This window comes from Vicia villosa, linkage group LG1 (assembly GCF_029867415.1).
Source record: "Vicia villosa cultivar HV-30 ecotype Madison, WI linkage group LG1, Vvil1.0, whole genome shotgun sequence".
Classification (NCBI taxonomy): Eukaryota; Viridiplantae; Streptophyta; class Magnoliopsida; order Fabales; family Fabaceae; genus Vicia; species Vicia villosa.
The window spans coordinates 219934971-219959699 of NC_081180.1; positions in this window are offsets into that span (position 1 = coordinate 219934971).

Sequence of the window (24729 nt, forward strand, 5' to 3'; positions counted from 1 at the left end):
CAACTAAACTCAAGAAGGGAGGGTATGCACCTATGGACTTCATGCTGGCCTTTAAACCTAAGGCTACTTGTGTGACGTGTTTGTATTTATTATCTAACCGTTTGGTTTCCTTGCAAGGTTTGTTTATACCCTAACCGTTTGGTTTCCTTGCAGGATTTGTTATACCCTAACAACTTGATCTTCTTGCAGGATTTTTTTCATACCCTAATGATTTGATTTCCTTGCAGGTTTTATGTGTAGGACTCCCTTGTCCATATTACCTTATGCTTTTACCAAACATGTTTACTAACCTTTTTCAAGGATCTTAGGAATCCATGGCGCATACTTTCCAGGTACTATGGAAAGACTATCAAGAGCCTAAACTTCTGACAAGGGGCAAGAGGATTTATTTTCCTCTAGCCAGATGCCTTCAAACTCAAGGGTACAATTCCTATCAAGGGGCAAGAGGATTTATTTTCCTCTAGCCAGATGCCTTCAAACTCAAGGGTACAATTCCTATCAAGGGGCAAGAGGATTTATTTTCCTCTAGCCAGATGCCTTCAAACTCAAGGGTACAGTTCCTATCAAGGGGCAAGAGGATTTATTTTCCTTTAGCCACATGCTTTTAAGCTCAAAAGTACCATACCCCGAATCAGAGGCTATGACCCACTGGATATGGTGAGCCTGATTCTTAAAGAAGGACGTTCAAAGATGGAAGTCGTAGTTCTTCAACAAAGCTGCAACTACATTTCAATGTTGCAAACTGGGTTCCAGAAAGATCTTTGAAAACATTGCATATGCATTTGCATACATATCATTGCATAACAGGTTTCCAGACAACGAGCTTATCATTTTCTGCCTCAAATCCCTAAAGCTTGATACTTACAACTCCTTTGTGGCTTCGTCAGAATCTTCTTCTTAGAAGTAATCTGTAGTTCAGATACGAACACTTGGTTTGGTTTCCTCTCTGGGGTACTTGGTCAGTCGATTGATAATTGCCAACCAGTCCGAGATAAGGTACAAGACCTGATTGATGCAAAGGCTATCATATTCACACCTGCAGGCCAGATTTGAAGTTCTCCTTCGACTCAATGGACCTTCTGAAGCAATAAGTCCATACGGAGAAAATCTCCTCAATGTTGGCAATTCGTAATTTCTTATGCATTTTCATGCGTAATCTTTCTTGTTCTTGTTCAATACTGTCTATATGCAATACTTGTTTGTTTTTGAACTATAATAACGATGCATTGGATATGTTTTTCTTGAAAAAATTCATTCGCTCTTGCTCTAATATGTTTTTATTTTCTTGTGATACCAAACTCTCAGTGATAAAGCATGATGACTTTGAAGGGAGAATGACGAACGCATAATACCAATAATCTCAAATGGTGTGCTTTCGAGTAAAACCCTGTTGATGATGTACAGGTATTGTTTCAAATTCCCAAACACTGGAGATATAAGGAAGTTAATCCCTTGTCAACCCCTTTGAGCCTTGAAGTAGGAGTTTCTTTTCTATACGAAACAAACCCTCACATTTAACCTAGGGGCAGGGTAGTGTTCGGTTAAACTGATTGAGTGTTCAAAATTCAGCAGGAGCTCGCATCTAAGGATACAACAATGGTTATCCTTCAAAAGGTTGGGCAAAAGTCGAGACCGCAATGATTATCCCTCACATTTGGATGTCAAAATATGACGATACAACAACGACTATCCCTCGTCGGCCAAGAAATAAGGCAGTCACAATCTTTTCAACGAATCAAAGACATCTCAGGGTCATACGACTTGTTCAAAAAAGAAAATAATGGAAAAAGAAAAAAGAAAAGAAAGCCCGCTAAGTCAACGAACTTGAAAACAAATGACTTAGGCAAAAGTTAGGGCATCCCGTGGACTTCAAACTCGAAATTCAAAAGAATTTACCCAGGCAAAAGTTAGGGAAACAAAAAAGATCCTCAACAAAAGGGGCAAATTCGCGTGTCTATAAATTCAAGATCGTGTGATCAGACGCCAAGAATAAAAGGTAAGTGACTGTCATGTCCAAACACCTTGTCGATTCCTCAATCGTCTCAAACTCCTCTTGAAGGATGAATGCTCGCGTCGAGTTAAATGAACTTAGGTTGGAGAACATCATGAAGGGGGTGGGTACCAATAAAATTTTGAGCCTATATATCTTTTTTTTCTAAAACCATTAACCTGGCCACGTTACAACCCTCAAAAGTCCTAATTGAAGCAAGGTTAATTCGAAAGCATACTATAACGAGAAAACGGTAAACCGACTCCTAGGAGTTTCGCTAAAACATTTGAGTAGGTATCACGCCACTTTTCACAAAAATCGATGTTTTGACATCCTTTCAAAAAAAAAATATTTCAAGACAAACATGAACTTTGCATTAGATTTATATTTCTCATACTAAACATTCTTTGCATATGAACAAGTACTTGACACCAGGAAAACTTCCATCATGAGCTGCAGATGAAAAGTTTAACCCTCTCAAGGGACAAGTTGTCTTCGGAACTCCGTTGAGTTCGAGCATGAACATCTCAAATTATAATCACCCTCAGGGTCACAAAAACGGTTGAAATACCCCATGGACTAAGCGTTCAGATATTCGGGGCAATCAAGCCAAGATTCAAAGGATCTCTCAAAACTGCTGAAATTACCAGGAGCCTTCACCCAAGCACAACTAGAATTACCTCCAACCCTGATCAACCAGAGGCATGATTCCTAAGTTCATGATACAGGGGCATGTTGCTTATGATAGCACGAATATCAGAAAGTCCCCCGATAGATAAAGCTGCAGAGACGTCTCGTACGCCCGACTCAGTTAGTCAAAAGCTTGTATATACAAGGGGCATGACATATCTCATTCATCAGGGGCAATCAAGTCAAGATTCCGAGAATCTCTCAAAGATGCAAAAAACAATCAGGGGCATGTATCCAAGTAAATCTTAGTCTATTTCCAATCAACATGGGGCATGGTCCTGGGCCAATGATTACGAGGGGCATGACGCCCATAGTGCACATCTCATAAAGTCCTCGCGAGGCGAATCTTTCCGAAGTCCCTACTAGCGGGGGAAAATATATGCAAGTCTAGTTTGACACCTTGATCAATACTCAGTGGTGTGTCCTAATCAATATAAATCCAGGAATGACAGATAATATAATACTGGGGGCAATGTTCAAGGCATCCATGCCTTCCCACAGCTCCGATTTCACAAGATCATATCCCCACCGAGTAATCATTAAGAAGATATCTTCGAACATACTCGTCCCGACAAAGACATGGCTCCCCACTAAAGTTTACATCTTCAACACCACTGGTTCTCCGACACGTTGCTCTTCTCCAACATGGCTTACTAATATCTTTATCTCCAGTCAGGGTACATCAAGTTACTGGTTATCCCCAAGCAAGAATCATAAATTCCCAGTTGAGCATCTTCAAAACAAGATCAGACATCAAAACCATAAAGGCATAGAGATTTATTTTCTCAATAAAGACAACATAAATCATATTCACATATCATATGGCATAAACATATTCATACATTGCATATATTACCTCATAATGAATTCATCCATAACATACAAAGTTTCTCTTTTATTCTGAGGGACTCATTACATAATACATGCATCATGATATTGCATAACTATACCTATTGCAGGATACAGGCACAGACAAATGAACGAAATATCCAACTTTCAAAGATCTAATTCAGTTACTACGAACGGTACTGACACGGTCAGCACTCAAAGATCTAATTCATTTACCACGAACGGTAATGACACGATCACTTTCAAAGATCTAATTCAGTTACTACGAACGGTACTGACACGGTCAACGCTCAAAGATCTAATTCATTTACCACGAACGGTAATGACACGATCACTTTCAAAGATCTAATTCAGTTACTACGAACGGTACTGACACGGTCAGCTCTCAAAGATCTAATTCTATCATCACGAGCGGTGTAGACACGATCACTGACCTTCCCAGTCTAATTCAGTTACTACGAACGGTACTGACACGACAAGAGAATCTAATTCTATCATCACGAACGACGTTGACATGATTATCTCTCTAAGATCTAATTCGGTTACTACGAACGGTGCTGACACGATCGACCTTTAAAGAGATCTAATTCCATCATCACGAACAATGTGGATACGATCAATTATTTCCTAAGTCTAATTCAGTTACTACGAACGGTGCTGACACGACCAACTCTCAAAGATCTAATTCATCTACTACGAACGGTAATGACACGATCAACATTCAAATACTCCTCAACACAGGGGATCAGTCTAACGCACGACTTATCCTCCAACCTAACGCACAACTCATTCCTTCAACCTAACGCACGACTCATTTCTTCAACCTAACGCACGGTTTTCCAGACATCTACTGATGCAAGCTAGACCCAGTCTAATGTACGACTCAACCTAGGTCTTTTCCTCAGAAACAGTCTAACGTACGACACAAGTACATCAAGTCAGATGGCATCTTCAAGCCCATCTCAATCATACATCTTCTCCAAACACCTGGATGGCATCTTTAAGCCCATCTCAGACAATTTTCTGTCACCTCTCTGAATGGCATCTTTAAGCCCACCTCCAACAGCATCCTGTCAGTCCAACTAATGGCATCTCTAAGCCCATTCAATCCATCAATTGCACTACTCCCTGCACCAACAAGTGCAAATTTTAGGGCAATTAAGTGTTCAATCCTCTTCCACCTTCAGATCACGAATGGCGGATACGCCAATCTACCTCTTCAGGTTTAAGAAGAATGAACAGGGGCAGCTGTTGCACCCCAAAATTTGCCCTCATATATTTGCAAATGTCATCTTATTTCGAATAAGTGACATAGCACAGTTGGTAAGGAAGTAAGGTTTGCAAGTACAGGGTCCCGGGTTCGAATCTCACTTACTGACATTTTTCCCTTTTATTTGTTACTAATTTTATTTCTGTTTTAAATTATTTTCAAAAATCACAAAATTGTATTTTTTTTATTATTTTAAATTAATTTTCGTTTTTATTAATTAGAGATTTTTTTAAATAGTTATTTTCACTTTTCTCACTTTATATTAAAAAAAAAAGTAACCAAAAAAAATATAAAATAAAAAAAAGATTCAAAAAATATTTTGTTCATGTGTTATTTTAGGATAGTTTTTATGAGATTAATCCAAATGAGTCTGATTTAAAAAACCAAATCAAATAGGTTTTAAATTTTGGTTATTATGGATTTATTATCATTAAAATTGTTCTTTTCCTTTTCTAATGTTTTAACCTAATGTTAATGTAATATAAATGGACAACAATTCTATTCCAGGGGAGGAGGACGGTACAAAAAAAAACACGCCGTTAACCCTGATTCACCAACACCCACTATCACATATTTCTCACACTAACCATCTCCAGATAATATTTTTTACCAATCTAACATTTTCACAGTCATCATCTTCTTCAAACACAAAACCACATAAAGCCACCATTGCATTTTGAAACTCTAATAAATTCAAAACCACACCATTATTGATTTCACTTGGTAACACTAACAATAGAGTCCAAACTGTAAAGAGATTTTTTTTGATGCAGGTTCTCGACGAGACGACGGATCCGAAAAGAATCAAAACCAAAAGAAGGAAAAGTGGTGAAACTGAGATCGCAGCAAGCCGCAGTCGTGAACTCACCGGATTCCGCCGCGAACCGCCCAGGTCGCACGCAACACGATAACGTCCTCGCCGACGATCGGCCATAGGTTGCAGCACCGAACATCTCACCCGTTTATCAGCGCCTTTCGTTTTTGTCGGTGAGTCTCCTATCGATTTATGTTATTGTGTGTTCCCTTGTTTCAATTTTTTCTCCCTATTGGTTACAGGAAATATGTGAAGAGAAAAGGAGAAAGTTGAAACGTGAAGAAAGAGAAATAGAAGGATTGGTTTTCATTATTTTCATGTTCTTTTCTTTTATTTTTTTTAATTATAATAGTGCATGCCGTGTGTTGATATCTCATTGGTTGGACATGTTAATGGTTTGTTATTATGAAATATGGTCATGTGTGTGGAAAAGCTTTACTAAACTTGTCCCATTTTTGTTATCACTTATCATTATTCTTAAAAAAACATATATATGTAGCCTTGGGGTATATGTGATGGTAGATGTTGCTGTTTGTTTGACATAAATTAACTTGAGTATGTATTCTAAAAGAAAAAGAATAAAAGCAATATGACTAGGCTTTGGTGGTTGTTTGTTTTAATTTCTATTCTGATATTGCCACGTTTCAACATTCCCTCGGCCACTTGACCAAGTTTTCATGGGAAACAATGTTCCTCTTTGTGCCAGGCTGTAGCGTATTTGTTTTTTTTATTCCTTGTTTGATAAAATGACTTAAGTAAATTAATCACTATTCTAACAAAATAAAAAAAAATATGTTAGTTAATTAGATTTTCTCTTATAATGTTAAAAACACAAAAAAGATGTTTTAATTTTATTTATGAATTTTTATAGATTTTTCTTTGTTAAGTTTTATTTTGTCATTTTTCATGGATTATTTTTATGCTTCATTTCTAACTTCTTTTTGATCTTTGCGAGGTATCACACTTGAGACTCTGGATATTTACCTACTGCATATATTTATCTATTTATTCTCTCGCATATATTTCGACTATTACGTAACTGCAAAAGCCTTGTAATAGCTTAAACTAGGACTTTACTTTTTCATCCCCATTCGGCAAAATGTAATCCCCATCCCGAAGCCATGTAATAGCGTAGGAACTTTACCTTTCTGCACTTTATTTTCTGTAAATATATTAACCGCTAGTAATTAGGGCGTGTATGGCAAGATAACTTAATCAAACGCTAGCTCACTAATTCAAAGATTAATTTACCTGAACATAACACACGTGATTGCTGCACACACTCACCCCTAGGGTACGCCCCTTTTGGTTGCCTTCGATTAAAAGGTCGTGTCCCTCGAATGTAGAGGTACCTGTTAGCAAAAAGTCCCTCGGCTAAAAAATCATCGCAAAGATCATAAGTCCCTCGATGACCCACGATGTTGCCTACGATGATATGATCTAGTCCCTCGAATGGTTGCCTACAAAGCGATGATCGTCCCTTCGAGATTGCTAAAGGAACCTCTACTTGTTGCCTTCAAACGACCTCGATGACCCTTCGATGACCCGCACGTCCAATAAAACAAGGACTACCTACTTCTATATAGTATGGATAGTCCTGGGAACTTTAAAAATTATAGAAAAAGACCAATCCATTAGGGTAGTGCTCTTAAACTGCCTAGCTCAATAAAAATATCTTTTCAATACTATTTCAAAAAACTAAGGCTACGCATTTACGCTAAAGTCCTTATACTTCTTTTTTAACTCGAAACAAACAAAATATGAGCTAAGCAAGTTAAGAGCCCGTAGATAACTACGGATGAAAAGGGTGCTTACACCTTCCCTTTTCATAACTTACCCCCCGAGCCCGTTTTCTTTCAAAAAAGGTCTTTTTTTGTACTTTTTACCTTTCCTAACATTGGACAAAATAAAAGTCGGTGGCGACTCATGCTCACCGCAACATTGTTGCTTTAAAATAATAAAGTCAGTTCACCGAGTTACAGAACTGGCGACTCTGCTGGGGACTAAATAAAAAGAGGGGTTACCTTAGAGCTTAGATCATTAATATTTGTTTGTTTTGTTTGTTTTACTTTTAAGGGTATTGCTTGGGTATATTACTCTGTGAAAGATCCTACACCCGGATCTAGTGTACCATAGGTATGTGGCAATAGACCAGGGAAACTGTACGACATGTATTGTTATGGTTGAAATGGTGGCCACCGTTAGTGCGACACTTTGGTTTGTCCTGATGGCCCTTGAATCTGATCGAGGAGACATTTGGCTACCGCGTGGTGTCATGAGCACTAATTCGCCCTTAGAACCTTAGTTGAACTTGACTTTGGCTTATAAGAAGTAGCGAGATGGCTGGCTTTGGATTCCTGACTGAAGCCGGTTGATACTCGATGCTACACTCATTGAGATTGGACTCAAGGGATGCTTTTGGCTGGCCGACTGAGTGCTATGTTGAGACAATGCCCACGAGAAAGATCAGGGATATGAGCACCATAGAACCCGGTTACTTTTTTTAAGACAGGTTGAACCAACTAAACTCAAGAAGGGAGGGTATGCACCTATGGACTTCATGCTGGCCTTTAAACCTAAGGCTGCTTGTGTGACGTGTTTGTATTTATTATCTAACCGTTTGGTTTCCTTGCAAGGTTTGTTTATGTTAGAACAAGATTTGTTCTGATCAATTATCTTAGTTTTGATGATAACAATAATACGAATTTTGCTTAAGATAATATGGTACTCTAATCCAATGCAATTTCCTTTTCAGGAAATATATAAAGAGTATGCATAATTCAGCGCTCAGAAGCTTTGTCTCAAAGGGTTCAGCATGCAACATCAGAACATGGTCTGGCAAGACATCAGAAGATGGTCGAAGCAGAATCAGAACATGGGTCTATGGAAGCATCAGAAGAACATGAGATCAGAAGCACTGAAGTTCTGATGGTATCACGCTCAGAAGCACTTCAAGGTCAGAAGATCAGAAGATGCTTTGCACCAAGCTGTTTGACTCTGATGATATTCAAACGTTGTATTCACAAACATCAGATCAGAAGGAAGTACAAGTGGCAGGCTACGCTGACTGACAAAAGGAACGTTAGAGGCTATTAAAGGCAACGTCAGTAGACACAGCGTGAACAAGGCTCGAGGTAGTTGACAAAAGCGTATAACATTAAATGCGATGCTGTACGGAACACGCAAAGCATTAAATGCATTCAACGGTCATCTTCTCCAACGCCTATAAATATGAAGTTCTGATGAGAAGCAAGGTTACCAATTCTTAACGAACTAACACAATTTCTGTGAATATTAACTTGCTGAAACACTGTTCAAGTCAAAGCTCAGAATCTTCATCTTCATCAAAGCTCACTACATTGCTGTTGTAATATATTAGTGAGATTAAGCTTAAACGTTAAGAGAAATATCACAGTTTGTGATTATAGCTTTTAAGAAGCAATTGTAATACTCTTAGAATTGATTACATTAAGTTGTAAGGAACTAGAGTGATCGTGTGGATCAGAATACTCTAGGAAGTCTTAGAAGTTATCTAAGCAGGTTGTAACTAGAGTGATCGTGTGGATCAGAATACTCTAGAAAGTCTTAGAGGGTATCTAAGCAGTTGTTCCTGGAGTGATCAGTGTGTGATCAGAAGACTCTGGAAGACTTAGTTGCTGACTAAGTGGAAAACCATTGTAATCCGTGCGATTAGTGGATTAAATCCTCAGTTGAGGTAAATCATCTCTACGGGGGTGGACTGGAGTAGTTTAGTTAACAACGAACCAGGATAAAAATAACTGTGCAATTTATTTTTATCGGTCAAGTTTTTAAAGCTACACTTATTCAAACCCCCCCCCTTTCTAAGTGTTTTTCTATCCTTCAATTGGCATCAGAGCGCCGGTTCTAAGGTGCAAGCACTTAACCGTGTTTAGAAAAGATTCAGGAAGAGAAAAACGCTTCAGTAAAAGATGGCTGATGAAACTGCAAAGTCTACATCTACATCTGGCTCTGCTGAGCAACACAACGGTAACAATGGTTATACTAGACCGCCGGTATTTGATGGTGAAAACTTTGAATACTGGAAAGATAAACTGGAAAGTTACTTTCTTGGTCTAGATGGTGATCTATGGGATCTTCTGATGGATGGTTACAAACATCCGGTAAATGCCAGTGGCGTAAAGCTGACAAGGCAAGAAATGAGTGATGATCAGAAGAAGCTTTTCAGGAATCATCATAAATGCAGAACTGTCTTGCTGAATGCTATCTCTCATGCTGAGTATGAGAAGATATCTAACAGGGAAACGGCCTATGACATATATGAGTCCTTGAAAATGACTCATGAAGGAAATGCTCAAGTCAAGGAGACTAAAGCTCTCGCTTTAATCCAGAAGTATGAAGCCTTCAAGATGGAGGATGATGAAGACATTGAAAAGATGTTTTCAAGATTTCAAAATCTTACTGCTGGATTGAGAGTTCTTGACAAGGGATACACCAAGGCTGATCACGTAAAGAAGATCATCAGAAGCTTACCCAGAAGATGGGGTCCTATGGTGACTGCATTTAAGATTACGAAGAATCTAAATGAAGTCTCTTTGGAAGAGCTGATCAGTGCCCTGAGGAGTCATGAAATTGAACTTGACGCAAATGAACCTCAAAAGAAAGGTAAGTCTATTGCATTAAAATCCAATATCAAGAAATGCACTAAAGCTTTTCAGGCTAGAGAAGAAGATCCTGAAGAATCAGAATCTGAAGAAGAAGATGAACTGTCCTTGATCTCCAGAAGGCTAAATCAACTCTGGAAGAACAAGCAAAGGAAGTTCAGAGGCGTCAGAAGTTCAAAGAAATTTGAACGTGGAGAATCTTCTGATGACAGAAGATTTGACAAGAAGAAGGTCATGTGCTATGAATGCAATGAGCCTGGACACTTCAAGAATGAATGTCCAAAACTTCAGAAGGAAAATCCCAAGAAGAAGTTTCATAAGAAGAAAGGTCTTATGGCAACCTGGGATGAGTCAGAAGATGATTCAGACTCTGAAGATGAGCAGGCTAACTGTGCGCTGATGGCGACAGAAGATGACGGATCAGAATCTACATCAGAATCAGATTCTGAAGAGGTATTTTCTGAACTTACTAGAGATGAGTTAGTTTCCAGTCTAACAGAACTTCTGGAATTCAAGTCCCAGATTAGTCTCAAATACAAAAAGCTGAAAAAGCTATTTGAATTTGAAACAAAGAAGCTTGAGTTGGAGAATTCTGAATTAAAAGAAAAACTTTTAAAATTATCCAATGATGTTGGATCTCCTTCTGATTCAGAAAAATCCACTCCTAGTCTAAACCATATTCTGAAAGAATATGATTTAAGTTTCAGGAAGTTCTTATCTAGAAGTATTGGCAGAAGTCAGCTAGCTTCTATGATATATGCTGTGTCTGGAAACAAAAGAGTCGGCATTGGTTTTGAGGGTGAAACCCCATACAAACTTGAACCTGTTGATGAAATGAAAATCACATACAAGCCATTGTATGAGCAGTTCAAGTATGGCCACTCACATGATATTAGGCACACATCACATGCTCAAAGTTTTCACATAACACACACCAAAAAGCATGTGACACAACCTAGGAAATATCATGAAACTCATATTAAGAATTATCATGCTGTTCCTCCTATTGCTTACAATGTTAAAACCAAGTTCAATCAGAACTTGAGAAAATCTAACAAGAAAGGACCCAAGAAGATGTGGGTACCAAAGAAAAAGACTATTTCTTTTGCAGATTCTCTTGGCGACAAAGAAGATAAAAGTCAACATGTCATGTCACCTGGACTCAAGTTGGTCTCAACACTTGAAGGGAAGAAGGACTGTCTTCCAAGTTCTGGTACTTAAATCTGTTGAAGAAACTATGTTCGTAGGAGATCAGAAAAGAAAGTTTATTAGTCTTGGAACCATCTGTTTTGTTTGTTTCTAAAGCAATGGTGTTTCGTTCTTGATTATTCTGAATGCTCTAAATGCTACAGAATATACATTTTTGAAACATTGATGGTAGAAGAATCAATCAATATCTGGTTTGATGATAAACTTGGTTCCGATGAAACAAAGCAGCTTAAGAATTTCTGCAGATACAGTTTTGTCTTATCAGAAGCTGCAGAACAAAGAAGTGAATCTCCAGAAGCTGTGTATATCAGAAGTAATGGATCAGAAGATCATTCAGATTTACATCAGCACACTTCAGAAGGAGTGTTTCCAGAAGAGAAACTTGATCAATTCAGAAGCAGTGATCGGAATCAGAAGGCGTAAAGCCTATTGAATATTTCACACCTGTCATCCATTATCTGATGATGAACACGTGTCTCTACGGTCAGTACGAAGCGTGCAGTTGAAAAGACACCGACCTAGGTAACTGTATTAAATCATTTCATTTACCATGCTATCTCTCCTAATGTCATTTCTCATTTAATGCAAAATGATTTAATTATTATCAAATCTTTTAAATAGCCCGCTTCAACTTCATTCTTTTCTCCTTCTCTCTATTTTGTTCTACATCTTTTTTTCGCTGCATCTGTTTTTTTTCAAACCCTAGTCTTTGTTCTGATCTTACGGCATAATCATCATGAACTCTTCCTCTTGTTCATCTTCCTCAAAAGAAAGACTTACTTCTTCACAAATCCTTCCACGAAATTATGAATATGCTCCTTTGAAAACTTGCTTGATACCCACGAAGGACTTGGAGGTTTTATGTGAAACTGCTGTGGACTTAAACAATCTTAAAGCGAATGGCTTTAAGTGTGATGCAAGAATCCTTGAGCAAGGATGGTCCAAGTACCTTAATAGATTGGTTGGTCCAATTTATCCTGATCTTGTGAAGGATTTCTGGGTACATGCAACGGTTACACCAACGGCCATCATTTCATTCGTGCTAGGGCATGAAGTGGTTATCTCTGAAAAACTGATCAGGAAGCTATACAATCTGAATGATGAAGAAGGTTGGTCTGGTTTTCGACATGCATCTGTTGATTGGTCGATAGTTGAAAAACAAATCTCTCAGTCTTCTGGGATTGACTCAAATAACACAGGCACCTTGAGGCCATTTTATAGAGTATGGGCTGAGATTATTCTGGGTTCTCTTCACCACAGAAAAAGGATGCTCTCCTCTTCTTACATCAGTCCAGATCACAAGCACACTCTTTTCTGCATTGGCAAAAAGACTGAGATCAACATTTCTCATATTCTGTTTGAGAATCTGAAGACTTCAATCTTTGAGTCAAGAGAAGAAGAAAGGGCGAAGTACCCTCATCTTTCAAGAACGACTATTCCGTTTGGAAGAATGATTTCAGACATTCTTATTGAAAGCAAAGTGCCGGACTCCATCAGAAAACTCAATGCATCCCATTTGCTTGGAGTAGTTCAAGGTCCCATTTTCAATGGTGTGGATTTGTTCAGATTAGAACTCATTCAAAATGTACCTTCTGTGTGCTCAAGCTTTCCTGACATTCTCTCAAGAAGAGTTGCTGTTGAAGGTTTTGCCTCCTTGTTTCAAGAAGAACTGCATCAGGTTGTCAAGTCTTACCTGGAAGATTGTGTTAGGAAGCAATCAGATATTGATCCTGCTTGGATCCGTGGCAGAGTACTTCCGTCCAAGGCTGACCTTTTGAAGAAGGATCAGAAGGAACAGAAGGCCAGGTTTAAAAGAAAAGCCCGAGAAGATGAGGCTAAGGAAGCCAAGAAGTTGAGAGTCACCTTTGATCCTGACAAGGTGGACTCTGAAGAACGAAGGGAGAAAAGGATTAGAGATTCCTTTCGCAGAACCAGATCTTCTTCTTCTGTGCAAATCTCCAGGCAGGTTTTTACTCCACCTCCCTCTATCCCTAAACCATCCTTCCAATCACCTCCATCTGAACCAAAAATAAACTTCACCTTACCAAATCCTTCTCCATTAACCTCCTCCTCTCCCATTCTAAATCCCACTCCTCTAAATATTCTTCCCCTAACTCCTTCTGATAAGACTTTCTCACCAATTCCCTTTACAAATAATCCATCCTCATCAATCATTCTCTCAGTTATTCCCTCCTCCTCATCCACCGCACCTCCACCTTCTGTATCCCATCCCTTACCTACCAGAAAATCAAAACCCTTTTGTCCTCTCTACCCGGACTACAAATTCACCCTCAATCCGCCTGAACCTGAACTCTCTACCTACCTGGAACTTTTCAGATATGAGGTAATCAATGGCTTAGACCTTCTGAAGGAAGCCTTCCTAAATGGTCTGAATGATGTTTCTACAAGAAATATCTCGAAAAGATTTCGCAAGGTGTTTCAAGAAGAAGCAATGGGAGTACATAAAAGACTAGTGGCTGCTGCCCCACGGCCTCGTGGAATTCTGAGGAATTATGAAGACTTCTGGTTTGCTAGTCTCAAAGGAAGACATCTGTTGGAAGAGAAGCCCTTCTTGGATGAGATGGAACAATTAAGACTGGCTGCTGAAATGGAAGCAAATCCATGCAGGGATATTGTTATTTTTATTCCTGATTATCCTGTTTTGCTCGGAGACTTCAAGACTCTCTTTAACTATCTGAGGTAAAACCCTTCTGAGAAAGACCCAAGCTTGGTCATTCCAGAAATTGTTGACCCACCAGAAGTTGAAGGTCCTTCTGCTCCCAGGAATCTAGCTGCCATTCTTCAGGCACTTGAGAATGGAGACTCGGAAATTCCTGCTGCAGAATATGGAGATGCTTCTATGCAAGAAGCAGATGTTGAAGATCATATTGCTGAATCAGATCCTGTTGAGGAAATCCCTGCAAATGATCTATCCATGGAAGCCACAGATCAAGTTGTTATTCCTGTGGTTGAAAGCGGTGAAGCTTCTTCTGATGAATCTTCTCGTCTTGCAAGGACTCTGGAAGAAATTCAGAAGAGACAGGATGAGCAAAGCTCACTCAATGCTGAGTTTAGAGCTTTCATGGTGAGGCAAGATGGACACAACAATGAGGTTCAAGAGATGCTGGCCAAGATCCTGTCAAGGCTAGGGCCATCTTAGATTGAGTCTGTGTTGTTTCTTTCTTTTCGTTGCATCTGTTTTTGTGCATCTGATCTTACTTATCTTCATGTACTTCTGTACCTGATGTTTGAACTTCAATGAAATCATCTTCTTCCTCCGTTTTTTTTTGTTTGTCTCTGAATCTTTTCTGTTTTTTGATGATATGACAAAAAGGGGGAGAAGTATGTGATAAATGATTTGATTTAATCAGTTGCTTTCACTAACAAGAACTGCAAGTTCTATATGGTTTAAGTGTTTTGCAGGTATAAAGAAGTGAAGAAAATCTTCAAAGCAAACACAAGAAGCAAAACCATAAGAAGCGTTATTCTGTAAAAAGAATAAGCTCATGGAAACTGAAGCAAGCTGAGTGCTGTCAAGCTTCAGAATCAGAAGCACTGATAATAGAATTTGATACATATTTGTCTATTTGCTCTGACAAAATTCTATTTGCTCTGATACATTATTTTAGCCTATATGGCTCTGATACATATCATGTGTTCTAATATACATTTTATGTTCTGACTCGTTCATGCTGACTTTTGTCGTTTAGTTTTTGTTCTGTAACATTTCAGGATGTAGAGATGCTCTGATGATGCTCTGGTACATTCAACAAATGTTCTGATACAAATCTAGCATGAAGTGATGTTGGTAGAAATTCAAAGCTCTGAAGCTATCCGAGGGAAGCAGAAATCAGAAGCTGTGAATGTTCTAAAGACCCAGAAAACTCAAGTTCTGAAGCTGTCCTAAATGGAAGCAGAAATCAGAAGCTGTGAATGTTCTGAAGATCAAAGAAATTCAAGTTCTGAAGCTGTCCTAGATGGAAGCAGGAATCAGAAGTTGTGAATGTTCTGATGATCAAAGAAATTCAAGTTCTGAAGCTGTCCTAAATGGAAGCAGGAATAAGAAGCTGATGAGTGTTCTAGGGATCTAAAGAAATTCAAGTTCTGAAGCTGTCCAATGGAAGCAGAAGTCAGAAGCTATGAATTCTCTGAAGACAGAAGCTTATGTGATCGTCTCTACCGAAATAATCAGGGAAGTCTTTTATTAAAGTTCTTCGAGTATTTATTTCAGGGGGAGATTATTTATCTCAGGGGGAGATTGTTAATCTCAGGGGGAGACATATTCATATGCTTATGCTATAGCTGTGTAATTTGTCTTTTGCCGACTGCTCTTTCTGATCGCAAATTCATATGATTTATATATGTTTTTGTCATCATCAAAAAGGGGGAGATTGTTAGAACAAGATTTGTTCTGATCAATTATCTTAGTTTTGATGATAACAATAATATGAATTTTGCTTAAGATAATATGGTACTCTAATCCAATGCAATTTCCTTTTCAGGAAATATATAAGGAGTATGCATAATTCAGCGCTCAGAAGCTTTGTCTCAAAGGGTTCAGCATGCAACATCAGAACATGGTCTGGCAAGACATCAGAAGATGGTCGAAGCAGAATCAGAACATGGGTCTATGGAAGCATCAGAAGAACATGAGATCAGAAGCACTGAAGTTCTGATGGTATCACGCTCAGAAGCACTTCAAGGTCAGAAGATCAGAAGATGCTTTGCACCAAGCTGTTTGACTCTGATGATATTCAAACGTTGTATTCACAAACATCAGATCAGAAGGAAGTACAAGTGGCAGGCTACGCTGACTAACAAAAGGAACGTTAGAGGCTATTAAAGGCAACGTCAGTAGACACAGCGTGAACAAGGCTCGAGGTAGTTGACAAAAGCGTATAACATTAAATGCGATGCTGTACGGAACACGCAAAGCATTAAATGCATTCAACGGTCATCTTCTCCAACGCCTATAAATATGAAGTTCTGATGAGAAGCAAGGTTACCAATTCTTAACGAACTAACACAATTTCTGTGAATATTAACTTGCTGAAACACTGTTCAAGTCAAAGCTCAGAATCTTCATCTTCATCAAAGCTCACTACATTGCTGTTGTAATATATTAGTGAGATTAAGCTTAAACGTTAAGAGAAATATCACAGTTTGTGATTATAGCTTTTAAGAAGCAATTGTAATACTCTTAGAATTGATTACATTAAGTTGTAAGGAACTAGAGTGATCGTGTGGATCAGAATACTCTAGGAAGTCTTAGAAGTTATCTAAGCAGGTTGTAACTAGAGTGATCGTGTGGATCAGAATACTCTAGAAAGTCTTAGAGGGTATCTAAGCAGTTGTTCCTGGAGTGATCAGTGTGTGATCAGAAGACTCTGGAAGACTTAGTTGCTGACTAAGTGGAAAACCATTGTAATCCGTGCGATTAGTGGATTAAATCCTCAGTTGAGGTAAATCATCTCTGCGGGGGTGGACTGGAGTAGTTTAGTTAACAACGAACCAGGATAAAAATAACTGTGCAATTTATTTTTATCGGTCAAGTTTTTAAAGCTACACTTATTCAAACCCCCCCCTTTCTAAGTGTTTTTCTATCCTTCAGTTTATACCCTAACCGTTTGGTTTCCTTACAGGATTTGTTATACCCTAACAACTTGATCTTCTTGCAGGATTTTTTTCATACCCTAATGATTTGATTTCCTTGCAGGTTTTATGTGTAGGACTCCCTTGTCCATATTACCTTATGCTTTTACCAAACATGTTTACTAACCTTTTTCAAGGATCTTAGGAATCCATGGCGCATACTTTCCAGGTACTATGGAAAGACTATCAAGAGCCTAAACTTCTGACAAGGGGCAAGAGGATTTATTTTCCTCTAGCCAGATGCCTTCAAACTCAAGGGTACAATTCCTATCAAGGGGCAAGAGGATTTATTTTCCTCTAGCCAGATGCCTTCAAACTCAAGGGTACAATTCCTATCAAGGGGCAAGAGGATTTATTTTCCTCTAGCCAGATGCCTTCAAACTCAAGGGTACAGTTCCTATCAAGGGGCAAGAGGATTTATTTTCCTTTAGCCACATGCTTTTAAGCTCAAAAGTACCATACCCCGAATCAGAGGCTATGACCCACTGGATATGGTGAGCCTGATTCTTAAAGAAGGACGTTCAAAGATGGAAGTCGTAGTTCTTCAACAAAGCTGCAACTACATTTCAATGTTGCAAACTGGGTTCCAGAAAGATCTTTGAAAACATTGCATATGCATTTGCATACATATCATTGCATAACAGGTTTCCAGACAACGAGCTTATCATTTTCTGCCTCAAATCCCTAAAGCTTGATACTTACAACTCCTTTGTGGCTTCGTCAGAATCTTCTTCTTAGAAGTAATCTGTAGTTCAGATACGAACACTTGGTTTGGTTTCCTCTCTGGGGTACTTGGTCAGTCGATTGATAATTGCCACTCTAAGGGATTTCCATTGGTGTGTCATAACATCTATCTTGCAAGGATTTTGCTAGGGTCTAACGTCATCTCTAAATCCGTATAGACTATCCTTAGGATTATATCTGTCGCACGTCTGCGTCGCATTGCATATAGGGAGTCATAATACACATAAAAAGAAAGAGTCTTTGGCATACGCATGCATTTGCATTTTCATGCATTCATACATTTACATTTGCATCGTTACCCGCATCCACACTTACCGTGCTAGCCGATTTCCCGATACTCAAGGAGGAGACCAAAGAGGATCAAAAACTATGGAGAAAGGACGATAAATGAGCCTGGCCTTACAAAGAAAAAAAGGGGATGTCTTTCACCGCGCCAGCCGCATGTCCATGCCTTGTCGTAACCGGATTATAAATACAACAAAAGTTATCATCGAGCAAGGATTAGTTCAATAACAAAGTTCCCTCATAGATACACTCAAGGGGTATCTAGTCATAAAGGGGTTCATCTTAGAACAGGGCAAAGCTTACAAGGACACTCTACGATAATCTGGAGGGCGAGGGTCAGTCCAACTAGGGCAATATCCTGAACAAAGATGCATAACTATGATGGAGGGAAGGCGACATATGTTAACCCCCCATCAAGGGGCAAAAAGGCCATAGGTTTTCTCCATCAATCTACGAACTTCGAAGATTGCGAGCGGTGTGACACTATCCTTAGAAAAAGCAAAAGAGGTTCAGTCAAAGGAAACTCATGAAGTTCCGATACGACGAAAACCCACCGCTAATGATTTATTCATGACAGGTTTGATGTGCCCACCAGAATTCGAGGTTACCCTTTTCTTCTACAAGTCTAGAAACTAAGGAGTAAAACAAGGTCAACGAATTCACAAAGGAGATTGCCCCTAGGATCAATAGGTTTATCATTTCAAGTTGTAACTTCTACGATCACAAAGTGTTATTCGATGTAAAACGTTGTACCTTTCGAATAGTAATTCAATAAAATAATCATGCATGTTTTAAAATCAATTTGTTCGCTTCGCTTTTGCATTACTACGACCTTCCATTTCAAATTATCACTCCCAATTATTAACAAACTTGAGGGAGAATGACGAATACAAATAACTAAATCTTGCTAAACGTATGCTTTCAAGGTAAGACCGATCCGAGGATGTACAGGCATTGTTTCAATTCCTAAACAGTGGAGGTATAAGGATGTTAATCCCTCGTCACCCCCTCGAGCCAGGAGTTGGAGTTTTTTTCTACTTTTCAAATAAACCTTGATTTAACCAGGGGCAGGGTAGATTTCAATTAATTCAATGGCGTATTTTGGTTGTCAAGAGAATCAGTCAATCCAAGCAAAGGTTCAAGCATAAGGATCAAGCAAAGCAAAGGTTCAAGTATATCTTCTTCCTCGCGTTCATCCAAGATTAAGGAAACAATGGAGGTAACATTCACAACATCTTCTTCCTCGATATATCATTCAAGATCGAGGACGTATCAAAGACGAAGCTTGCAAATCAAAGTCAATATGGTAGTCACAATATTCAATATCCAAGGGTCAACATTTCAAAAGGAGCTTTCAAAAAAACACCTGCTAAGTCAAAATGGAAAATTTCATGAAAGAAAACAAAAAAACAGCTTAGGCAAAAATTAGGGCATCCCGATGGATCAAATTCAAAGGAATTGGTTCATGCAAAAATAAGGGATAAAAACAAAGGCGAAATACAAAGGATAATCTTGTGACTGCCAAATCATCGAAGCTTCTCATAAAAGCTTGGATCTTTACAACATTTTTCCATCAGTGCTTGGATCTCTACTAAGGCTTCTGCTCAATATCAAAACGGAAGCGATTCTCTTGCAAACAAAGCACATTCATTGGATTAGGCGAATTTTTAGGACTTGGAGAACATCAAGGAGAAAGGGGTGGGCTAAATAAAAATTGAGCCTTATATCTGTTGTTTCTTAAACCATGAACCAGGCCAAGTTACAACATTCAAAAGTCCTAATTGAGGCAAGGTTAACCGCGAAAGCATACTAACCAGGATATTGTTATACTAACTCCCAGGTTTGTTAAAACTATTTCTAACCAATATGTTTCTTCAAACGTTCATTTCTAATTGTCCAGTCCTAATTCATAACGGACTTCGATTTCAAAACTTGCATACGCATCGCATTGGAGTTACTTCTCAAAGGGTACAATGCCATCTACGAATATACACTTAGCATCGAGGAGATCTCGAAATTGGTTCATCAAAGGCAATCATTTCTAATAAGGACTCTAGAATGGGGGGAACCACATCCAGAGGGTTCTCCTAAACAGGGGCAAAGTTTCTAAGATCACAGGGGCACACAATCAAACATCCTATTCACTAGGGGCATTCTTCCTAAGGTTCAATAGACTTGGGGCACACCTCGAAGCAATAACAAACAGGGGCATGTCAAACATGGGAAGAATTTAAACCAAAATGATAGAACACTATGGATAACCCTCCATATCCTGGAAATCAAGGGCATACCCTTCAATCTAAACGTCGAAGTATATGACAAGGTTATTTCTTGGGGCACTTCCCTCATAAGCATCTTTTTCCACGAAATATTGGGGCAATGGATACCAAATCCATAAGACGCACAACAAAAGGAAAAGGCGTCTTCAGGCTTTACAACCTCGTATCAATCTTTCTCCTATCTACAAAGTTCAAAAAACAGGTATTGGGAAGTCGCGCTAGCATCACACCCCACCTCATCTAACAACCTTACAACATCAACGAACCATACACTCTTTTGGTTATCAACAACCTATGATTGGGGCATCATGCAAATACATATAAATCATGCATTACATACATTGGTTGATGCATTACACCATGCCTTGTTAGGTAGTCTTCTTTAAGAAGTTATTTTCTAAGAACCTTTTCATATAGTCTTCTCTAAGACAATCATCGTCATTTCCAGGAACCTTTTCAGGTAGTATTCTTTAAGACATTCTAAGAACTTTTCTAGGTGGTCTTTTTTAAGACAATCATATCCTTTCCAAAAACCTTTTTAGGTAGTCTTTTTAGACATCTTTCAGCCTTTCCAAGTAGTCTTCTTTAAGACAATCCTCATCCTTTGCTGAAAAACCTTTTCAGGTAGTCTTCTTTAAAGACAAATCTTCATATCCATTCCTGAGACCTTTTCAGGTAGTCTTATAGAAAACATTATTTCGATCCACTCATTACATCAATCAAAATATGCATGAGCATAAACATCATTCCATACATCAAAACATCCAAGTCATCACTCTGGTACTAAACCACACTGTCCACCTGCTTCCCAGTAACCTTCCCGATGCCAATAACCTTACTGAGACATTCTTCCCAATCGCCTGATTGATGCTTTCCAGTAACCTTACCGATACCTGTAACCTTACTGGGACAGTCTCCCCAATCGCCTGACTGATGCTTTCCGGTAACCTTACCGATGCCAGTAACCTTACTAAGTGTTATTTTCCGATCGCCTGATTGATGCTTTCCGGTAACCTTACCGATGATAGCAACCTTGTTGTTCATTTCACTCATAAAACATATACATACGCATTAGCATATACATATCATCTGGCGCATTTTGATATTACAAAAACCCACTTTCCAACCCTCGTGTTGTGATAGGTTTGTTTTCCGACCCTCGAGTCGTGAGTGTCCAACCCTCTTGTTGTGATAAGTGTGTTTTCCGACCCCCGTGTCGTGAGTTTCCAACCCTCGTGTTGTGATAGGTGTGTTTTCTGACCCACGAGTCGTGAGTGTCCAACCCTCGTGTTGTGATAAGTGTGTTTTCCAACCCACGTGTCGCAAGTTTCTAACCCTCGTGTTGTGATAGGTGTGTTCTCCGACCCTCGAGTCGTGAATATCCGACCCTCGAGTCATGAGTTTCTAAACATATCATTTTCTCCGACCCGCGAGTCGTAAAACATTTGACGTGCTATTTTTCTCCGACCCGCGAGTCGTAAAACGTTTGACGTGCTATTTTCTCCGACCCGCGAGTCGTAAAACATTTGACGTTCTATTTTCTCCGACCCTCGAGTCGTGAGTCTCCAAACAAGTGACGATTCCCAACTATGATGACAAGGAAGTGGGCCACACCACAAACTTGTTTCCCAACTATGATGACAAGGAAGTGGGCCACACCACAAACTTGTTTCCCAACTACGATTCCCAACTATGATGACAAGGATGTGGGCCACACCACAAACTTGTTTCCCAACTATGTTTCCCAACTACGATTCCCAACTATGATGACAAGGAAGTAAACTTGTTTCCCAACTATGATGACAAGGAAGTGGGCCACACCACAAACTTGTTTCCCAACTACGATGATAAGGAAGTGGGCCGCACCACAAACTTGTTTCCCAACTACGATGACAAGGAAGTGGGCCACACCACAAACTTGTTTCCCAACTATGATGGCAAGGAGGTATGGCTGCCCGCGACAACTTACTAGAGCTAGTAATTGGGCCACACCATAAACTTGTTTCCCAACTACGATAGCAAGCAGTTACGGCCGACCACAACGATTTACTAGAACTATAGTAAGTGGGCCCTACCATAAGCTTACTCAAACTACGATAGTGAGTGGGTATATCGACCGCGACGACTTACTAGTGCTATAGTAAGTGGGTTACCTACAAACTGCAAACCCTTGATAGCACCATATCAAGGTAAACTCCTTCTACACAGCATTCATCACGTTAGTCCCTTGGCAGTGATCTCCTTCAAATCATCGCTGATTAATATCATGTTAGTCCCCTGGCAGTGATATAAAGCTACGTCTCTTTGCAAATAGGGATTTATTTTCCCTGATCACAAGGTTTCTCAAACAGTTCTTCAATTGGGTTTATCACGTTAGTCCCTCGGCGGTGATCTTCTTCAAAATTTCATCAATAACAAACAAGGTTCTATTTTTTCTATTCCAAAGTTACTAACTTCAACTAACATAAGTAACAATCATGCATCATTCAATTAACATACCTCATTCATACATAATGCATATACATACATCGCTCTCATTTATTTTGAGAAACTCGCTGCATCATACATTACATGCATCATAATATTGCATAAAATTCAGGTTGCCTTTTTAGGCTATGCTACAATCAAAGCATCTGGTTCCTTCCAGAAAGTATTTGCTTCATATGCCAAAAAATGGTATTTACCTTGGGTGGCATCTTTAAGCCCATCTCCCGCAGAACATCCTTCCCAACAAGTGCAAATTTCAGGGCATTTCAGTGTTTAATCATCTTCTACCTTTAGACCAAGATAGACAGACGTGCCTATCTATTTCTTCAGGTTTAAGAAGATTGAACAGGGGCAGCTTTCATACCCCAAAATTTGCCCTCCTCTATGCATCTTCAATGGCTCAAGGTTGAAAGGCTTATTCAAGTCACTCTCTCCTAATCAAAGATCTCCAAAACTAGGGTTTTCATTTTATCAAAGGATTGTGAATATTCAAGGCCTCAAATGGATCTCAAGGTCTCTCATATGTCTCAAGGCACCTCCATGTCAAAAGTCAAGCTTCTATTCCAAGTATTGCTCACTCAATGGCTCAGACGACCAATAATCGACTGTGTTGACCTAAAAGTCAATTATAGTCAAAATACAATCAAACTTCAAGTATTTTGGTCAACATCAAGTATGTGAAGTTATATCCATCATTTGATCAAAGACTGATCATGATCCATTAATAAAAACTTAGAAATGAACAAATTTCAAAAGTTCAAATTAAGGTTTTTATAGGAAAAGTCAACTCAACTTTGACTGGTCATAACTTCCACGTGGAGTATCAGAAATTTCTCACTCAAAACCTATTTTAAAGGAAATTGGATTCTCTACAACTTTGTCTCTCACAAGCCAAGGCCAGAAATGCTTCATTTGGGAGATATGGTGCAAAAGATTATAGGTCCTCCTAAAAGTCAACAAAAAACACCTTTTGGGTCAAAGCTCATAACTTGAGCATGGAAGCTTCAATAGAGATGAAACCAAAAAGGTCATTTAGAGGACTCTTTAAGCTTCCCAAAAAGTCATAGAACATCTTCATATGATAAATATTGAAAGAGTTATGTCTTGTTAAAGTTGGCAAAGTTTGAAGGAATGTGTGAAGGAGGTATTGACTAAAGTTGAAGATTCTCTAAATGGGCCCTTATTTCTTTGATCCAAATTTGATTTTAATATTGTTATAAGCCCCCTGGCCCAATCCCATGTCATGTTATTATTTATTTAATTAAATTTGATGTTTATTCATTTTTAAATTGAATTTAATTAAAATAAATAATAGAAAATCAAATATTTGATTTTAGGACTATTATGTGATGAAAGTATCAAAATTATATCACTATAATTAAATCAAATCTCGTGGGCAAAGAGATTGGAGAGAGATATGCAAATTTGGCTAATTTTTGGAAAGATTTAAAGGTGATTTGCAATCAAAATTAAACCAGGATTCATGAAGATTAGACTGAATTCTATTGCCCTAATAGGTTCTATTATAAGTATGTAATATGTGGAGAGGCAGAGGGGTTGGTTTTTTTGGCCGCAGAAGAGCATACTCCCGAGCTCCAAAATCATGAATTGAGTGACCATGGCAGAAGGAGTTTAAGGCCAATTCGAGTCATCCCACGCATCCCAGAAGGTCTCTCGTCACTCTCTAAAGCCAATAGCATCGCTACCATCAATTAAAGCATCCGGATTCACGTCCTATAGGCTACGGTTTGCTTGGTTCTGTTTCAAATTCGATTACACCCCTTCGCATATTATAAATTGGTTTTGATTGTATAATC